Source organism: Arachis duranensis, chromosome 2 (genome assembly GCF_000817695.3).
Source record: "Arachis duranensis cultivar V14167 chromosome 2, aradu.V14167.gnm2.J7QH, whole genome shotgun sequence".
NCBI classification, from domain to species: Eukaryota; Viridiplantae; Streptophyta; class Magnoliopsida; order Fabales; family Fabaceae; genus Arachis; species Arachis duranensis.
Genome location: NC_029773.3, coordinates 59,078,528 through 59,086,477, shown reverse-complemented (window position 1 = coordinate 59,086,477; position 7,950 = coordinate 59,078,528). Strand labels below are relative to the sequence as shown.

General features: G+C 35.3%; 1 non-coding gene across 1 annotated transcript; it reads right to left on the bottom strand.

Annotated features, from left to right (window-relative positions):
- Nucleotides 1-7,366: 7,366 nt before the first annotated feature.
- On the bottom strand, nt 7,367-7,474 carry LOC127745037 (small nucleolar RNA R71). Its single transcript, XR_008006226.1, has one exon. It is a non-coding gene; the product is annotated as a small nucleolar RNA R71 (small nucleolar RNA).
- Nucleotides 7,475-7,950: the final 476 nt, after the last annotated feature.

Sequence of the window (7,950 nt, the reverse complement as noted above, 5' to 3'; positions counted from 1 at the left end):
GTCAAACTCATTGTGATTGAAAATTATTATCTTTGCTGATTAATTTAGATTCCTATGACTCTAGTCTTTCCTTAAGGAGTTGACTAGGACTTTAGGTGTTAAATTAATTTGTTCACTTAACTGACCTTCATAAGTTAGAGGTTGACTTAGTGGTAGCAGAAATATAATTCTCATCACCATTGATAAGGATAACTAGGATAGGACTTCCAGTTTTCATACCTTGCCAAGAGTTTTATTAGTTATTAATTTATTAATTCCTGCAATTTATTTCTCTTGTTCGAAACCTTTTTCAAAACCCAAAAACACTATTTTGCATAACCAATAATAATTCATACTTCCCTGCAATTCCTTGAGAAGATGACCCGTTGTTTGAATACTTTGGTTTATAAATTTTACTAGGTTTATTACTTGTGACAACCAAACGTTTGTAAGAAAGGTTGATTGCTTGGTTTGGAAACTATACTTGCAACGAGAATTTATTATAACTTCTATACCATCAATCTTCATTTCTTCAATGGGCAAAACCAAAGGGGTGCTGACGAGCGGATTTCTATCGGTAAAGAAATTCACAAGAATATAATCGCGTTGTAAGTATAGTTTCTAAACCAACAGAGAATCCTTTCGTACAAAAGTTTGGTTGTCACAAGTACAAACCCCTAATAAATAATAACTGAAGTATTTAAACCTCGGGTCGTCTCTCAAGGAATTGCAGGGAAGTGTTCTTATTATTGGTTATGAGTTGTGTAAATTGGGATTTTGGGGATGAGAAATAAGAAGAGTAAATCGTAGAGAAAATAGAATAATAACAATAAAAACTCTTGGCAAGGTATGAGAATTGAAAGTCCTATCCTAGTTATCCTTATCAATTGTGATGAGAATTGACTTTTGCTCCCACTTGGTCAACCTCTAACTATGAAGGTATATTAAGTGGATAAATCAATTTGATTCCTCAGATCCTAGTCAATTCCTAATCAATTTTTTTAAACATAACTTATCAATGCACATGGATTTTCCATTATTTAATTATTTTGGTTTTTCATGAGTAGGTTCCCAAATTCTCAATATTCAAATATATTAGAAACATGATACATTCCCTTATTAACCCATGTTCCCACAGTTTTCCCACACTTAGTTGATGCACAATCTCTATCTTAAGCTAACAAAAGATTCAATTGGGGTGTTTAATTATTTTTCTGCTTAAGGCTAGTGATGTGGTTATAGAACAGAAGGAGATTTTAAAAAGCTCGAAGTGGCTAACAAGGGTGACATAAAAGGGTAGGCTTATTTGGGATAAGTGAGCAAAAACAAGTAATGGCTTCAATCATATGCAAGCATGTAAATACACTAAATAATGGACATATAGAATGGAACAAAGCAAGGATTACAATCATAGGGAAGAAAACACACAAGAATAAAATATTATGGTTAAATAATGTAACCATAAAAATAAGCTCAAAATCTCACAGGTTGTATGTTCTTTGGCTCAGAAACCATGTTCCGAATACAACTTCAAACAAATTTAACACATAAAAAAATTGTAATTTTTAATTAAATTAGTGAAATAATTTTAATTTTTTAAATTTAAATTAGTGAAATTTTTCGAACATAGAGTCCTAGAAAGAAACTTATTATTTTTCAACCAAGTAGTACTTAAATGCAAACAATCAACTATACATGTAATCTATTATGCAATGCAACAATGAACTAATAAAGAAAATAAGACATTGGTGTTGAGAAGAGAATAACTAACCCATGGAGATCGGTATCGACCTCCCTACACTTAAAGATTGCATCGTCCTCGCTGCATGCTAAGATGTGCAAGTGGATGGGTGGCTCCAACTGACGCTTTTCTCCAAAGATTGTGCAGGTGGACTTGTCTGTCGCCCCATATAGAAGTTCTTTTCCTTTCCTTTTTTGGTGGCCATCCTAAAAGAAGAGAAAAAGGAGAAAGGTAACCCAAAAATAAAGATAAGAAAACAAATAAAATATGGTTAGGTTAATGGCAAATAATGAGGGTCTCAATTACATGGTAGCTACAACATGCAAGTGAAAGAACAATAGAAGCACATGGCATATCAATAGTGCAAGAATTGCAACAAAAGGGCAAAGAGTGTGGGTAATGCAAGATAGTATAAGCTCATGTCAATGCAAAAGTAATAAAAGTATCATAAAAGATGGGCATTGACTTAAATAATATTACCCAACAGTGGAAAACAAGTCACTAAGCACCAAAATAATACCAGAAAAGATATAACAGTTGAATATGAATAAGTAACACCAATGTAAAAAGAATAACTTTAGAAAAGAAAATAAAAATATGCACAAAATTAAAATATAATGAATGAAAGTATGCAAATAAATTAAATAAAATAGAATAGAAGAGAAGAGGGATGAGAAGTTAAAGAGATGAAGAAGAAGAAAGTAAGAAAGGAGGAGGAAAGAAGAAAAGATAGAAGAAATTATGATTAGAAAAGAAAAGATAAGATAAGTGGTGACGTAGGGATTTGGTGGTGTTGCGCAAGTGACGCGCACGTGTGCTCCACGCGTACGCGTAGGTTCCACAGAGAGGGAGGTGACGCGTAAGCGTCGGTCACACGTACGCGTGACCGTGTTTGTGCTACTCGCGCGAGGGTAACGTGGTACTTGTACAACCCTCTGATCGTTTTGGGATATATGCCAAAATGTCACATGACGCGTGCGCGTCAGGCACATGCAAACGTGGTAGTGCTTATTGTGAAAGTGACGCGCACGCGTCACGCGTGATGCCATTTGTGCTTCAGGCACAGTGCCAGCACCAAGCCAGCCCAACTTTCGGCCAATACACCTTTTACATTGAATTTGCAGGGTCACGCGTGCGCGTCATTGACGTGTACGCGTGAGGTACCAAAATCTCAAATGACGCGTACGCGTGAGGGACGCGTACGCATAGTGATGCTTATGCGATTGGCACACTTTCTGCACAGTTCCTACGCAACTTTCTGTTCAATTTTTTTTATGCAGTATCTAGAATGAAAAATGCAGATGATTATGCAGATATTATGAATGAACACTAAGAGAAATAGAATAAAATAAAACTAAGAATAAAACAAAACAAAATAAAACTAAACTGAGAAAGAACTATCATACCATGGTGGGTTATTTCCCACCTAGCACTTTTAGTTAAAGTCCTTAAGTTGGACATTTGGTGAGCTCCTTGTCATGGTGGCTTGTGCTTGTACTAATCCTTGAATCCCCACCAATGTTTGTAATTCCAATGGCCTCTGGGATCCCAAACTAGGCGCACACAGCCGTCAAGCAATCTAAAGTTAGTGACAAGACCCCAAGAGTGTTGATTGCTAGAATGAATTCCGGGCTCCCAAAGTTTGCTTTTGCACCCGTCTTCTTGTTGATCATCATGATTCCATCCGGGTGGCACGCAATTGAAATTCTCACTGAGACATCCAAACAGCTTCCTAGACCCGTACAATTTAGTATTCTTCCAACCATGATAATTCATCCATGAGCTTCCTACCACAATGAACCTAGGATTTTGTTGCCAATCACTTACCATCTTCCTCTTACTCTTAAAGCCACAAAGAGCTCTAAGCTGATCATTTGTCTCAAGTAAAGCATATTTGATGAGTGGATAATTTATACGCTTTTTGGCATTATTTTTAGGTAGTTTTTAGTAGGATCTAGCTACTTTTAGGGATGTTTTTATTAGTTTTTATGCAAAATTCACATTTCTGGACTTTACTATAAGTTTGTGTATTTTTCTATGATTTCAGGTATTTTCTGGCTGAAATTGAAGGACCTGAGCAAAAATCTGATAGGAGGCTGAAAAAGGACTACAGATGCTGTTGGATTCTGACCTCCCTGCACTTGAAATAGATTTTCTGGCGCTACAGAACTCAATATGGCGCTATCTCAATTGCGTTGGAAAGTAGACATTCAGGGCTTTCCAGCAATATATAATAGTTCATACTTTATTTGAGTTTAGATGATGCAAACTGGCGTTCAACGCCAGCTCTATGCTGCATTCTGGAGTAAAACGCCGGAAACACGTCACAAACCAGAGTTAAACGCCAAAAACACGTTACAACTTGGCGTTTACCCCAAGAGAAGCCTCTGCACGTGTAAAGCTCAAGCTCAGCCCAAGCACACACCAAGTGGGCCTCGGAAGTGGATTTCTACATCAATTTCTTATCTCTATAACCCTAGTAGCTAGTTTAGTATAAATAGGACTTTTTACTATTGTTTGATCTTTGGACGTCTAGTCCTTAGACCGAGTCTTTTTGACCGGGGTCTTTTTCCCTATTTTTGAATTCACATGCTATTTGGGGAGGCTGGCCATACGGCCATGCCTAGACCTTATTCTTATGTATTTTCAACGGTGGAGTTTCTACACACCATAGATTAAGGTGTGGAGCTCTGCTGTTTCTCGAGTATTAATGCAATTACTATTGTTCTTCTATTCAATTCAGCTTATTCTTATTCTAAGATATTCACTGCACTTCAACATGATGAATGTGATGATCCGTGACACTAATCAGCATTCTCACCTATGAACGCGTGCCTGACAACCACTTCTGTTCTACCTTAGATCGAGCACGTATCTCTTAGCCTCCATTTCGAAATATCGGAGTCTTTGTGGTATAAGATAGAATTATTGGCGGCCATTCCTAAGATCCGGAAAGTCTAAACCTTGTCTGTGGTATTCCGAGTAGAATCTGAGATGGGATGACTATGACGAGATTCAAACTTTCGAGTGTTGGGCGTAGTGACAGACGCAAAAGAATCGCTGGATTCTATTCCAACATGATCGAGAATCGACAGATGATTAGCCGTGCTGTGATAGCGCATTTGGACTATTTTCACTAAGAGGACGAGAGGTAGCCATTGACAACGGTGAAACCCAACATACAGCTTGCCATGGAAAGGAGTATGAAGGATTGGATGAAGGCAGTAGGAAAGCAGAGATTCAAGAGGGATAAAGCATCTCCATACACTTATCTGAAATTTCCACCAATGATTTACATAAGTATCTCTATCTCTATTTTATGATTTATTTATATTTATATTCGAAAACCATTATAACCATTAGAATCCGCCTGACTGAGATTTACAAGATGACCATAGCTTGTTTCAAGCCAACAATCTCCGTGGGATCGACCCTTACTCACGTAAGGTTTATTACTTGGATGACCCAGTGCACTTGCTGGTTAGTTGTGCGAAGTTGTGAAGAAGAGTGATATTACAATTGTGCGTACCAAGTTGTTGGCGCCATTGAGATCACAATTTCATGCACCAAGTTTATGGCGCCGTTGCCGGGGATTGTTCGAGTTTGGACAACTGACAATTTATCTTGTTGCTTAGATTAGGTAATTTTCTTACCAAAAAGTTTTCAAAAATTTTTCAAAATTTTTTTTCTTTGCTTTCGTTTTTCAAAAAAATAATTTTCAAAAAAATAAAATAAAATAAAATCATAAAAACCAAAAATATTTTGTGTTTCTTGTTTGAGCTAGTGTCTATTTTTAAGTTTGGTGTCAATTGCATGTTTTTAAAATTTATGCATTTTTTTGAAAAAATCATGCATGGTGTTCTTCATGATCTTCAAGTTGTTCTTGATGATTTTCTTTGTTTGATCTTCATATTTTCTTGTTTTGTGTCTTTTGTTGTTTTTTATATGCATTTTTGCATTCATAATGTCCAAGCATGAAAAATTTCTAAGTTTGGTGTCTTGCATGTTTTTCTTTTCTTGAAAATTTTTCAAAAATAAGTTCTTGATGTTCATCATGATCTTCAAAGTGTTCTTGGTGTTCATCTTGACATTCATAGTGTTCTTGCATGCATTAGTTGTTTTGATTCATGATTTTTGTGTTTTGCTTCATTTTGTGTTTTTCTCTCTCCTCATTAAAAATTCAAAAATAAAAAATATCTTTCCCTCATTTTACTCATAAATTTCGAAATCTTTGGGTTGACCTAGTAAAAATTTTTTAAAATTAGTTGTTTCTTGTTAGTCAAGTCAAGATTTCAATTTCAAAAATCCTATCTTTTCAAAATCTTTTTCAAAAATCAAATCTTTTTCATTTTTTATTATTTTTCGAAAATATTTTTAAAATTGATTTTCAAAATCTATTTCTTAATTTTATTTCATAATTTTCGAAAACTTTACTAACAATTAATGTGATTGATTAAAAAATTTGAAGTTTGTTACTTTCTTGTTAAGAAAGGTTCAATCTTTAAATTCTAGAATCATATCTTTTAGTTTCTTGTTAGTCAAGTAATCAATTTTAATTTTAAAAATCAAATATTTTTAATTTCCTTTTCAAATCTTTTTCAAAATAAATTTCAATCATATCTTTTCAAACATATCTTTTTCAAATCATATCTTTTTCAAAATCAATTTCAAAAATCTTTTCTAACTTCCTATCTTTTTTTATTTTTAAATCTTTTTCAATTAACTAATTGACTTTTTGTTTGTTTCTTATTTTTTTCAAAACCACCTAACTACTTTTCTCTCTCTAATTTTCAAAAATTCCTCACTCTTTTTCAAAATTCTCTTAATTAACTAATTGTTTCAAATTTTATTTTTAATTTTAATTTTCGAAAATCACTAACCATTTTTCAAAAACAATTTTCGAAAACTCCTCTCTCTCACCTCCTTCTATTTATTTATTCATTTGCTAACTCTTCTCTTCATCTAAAAATTCAAACTCTCTCTTCTCTTCTATGTTCGAATTTTTCTCCTCCCTCTTCTATTCTTTTCTTCTTCTACTCACATAAAGGAATCTCTATACTGCGACATAGAGGATTCCTCTTCCTTTTTTGTTATCTTCTTTTTCATATGAGCAGGAGCAAGGACAAGGACATTCTTGTTGAAGCAGATCCTGAACCTGAAAGGATTCTGAATAAGAAGCTAAGAGAAGCTAAAGCACAATAATTCAGAGAAAACCTTACAGAGAATCTCGAAAAAGAGAGAGACATGGCCAAACCCAATAACAATAGTGGAGGCGTAAGGAGGATGCTTGGTGATTATACTACACCTACTTCCAATTTTTATGGAAGAAGCATCTCAATCCCTGTCATTGGAGCAAATAATTTTGAGCTGAAGCCTCAACTAGTTGCTCTAATGCAACATAACTGCAAGTTTTATGGACTTCCATCAGAAGATCCCTTTCAGTTTTTAACTGAGTTCTTGTAGATCTGTGATACTGTTAAGACTAATGGAGTAAATTCTGAAGTCTATAGGCTCATGCTTTTCCCTTTTGCGGTAAGAGACAGAGCTAGAACATGGTTGGACTCACAACCTAAAGATAGCCTGGACTCTTGGGATAAGCTGGTCACAACCTTCTTGGCCAAGTTCTTTCCTCCTCAAAAGCTGAGCAAGCTTAGAGTGGATATTCAGACCTTCAAGCAAAAAGATGGTGAATCCCTCTATGAAGCTTGGGAAAGATACAAGCAGTTGACCAAAAAGTGTCCTTCTGACATGCTTTCAGAGTGGACCATTTTGGATATATTCTATGATGGTCTATCTGAGTTCTCTAAGATGTCACTGGACCATTTTGCAGGTGGATCCATTCACCTAAAGAAAATGCCTGCAAAAGCTCAGGAACTCATTGACATGGTTGCAAATAACCAGTTCATGTACACTTCTAAAAGGAATCCTGTGAATAATGGGACACCTCAGAGGAAGGGAGTTCTTGAAATTGATGCTCTGAATGCTATATTGTCTTAGAACAAAATGTTGACTCAGCAAGTCAACATGATTTCTCAGAGTCTGAATGGATTGCAAAATGCATCCAACAGTACTAAAGAAGCATCTTCTGAAGAAGAAGCTTATGATCCTGAGAACCCTGCAATGGCAGAGGTGAATTACATGGATGAAGCCTATGGAAACACCTATAATCCCTCATGGAGAAATAATCCAAATTTCTCATGGAAGGATCAACAAAAGCCTCAACAAGGCTT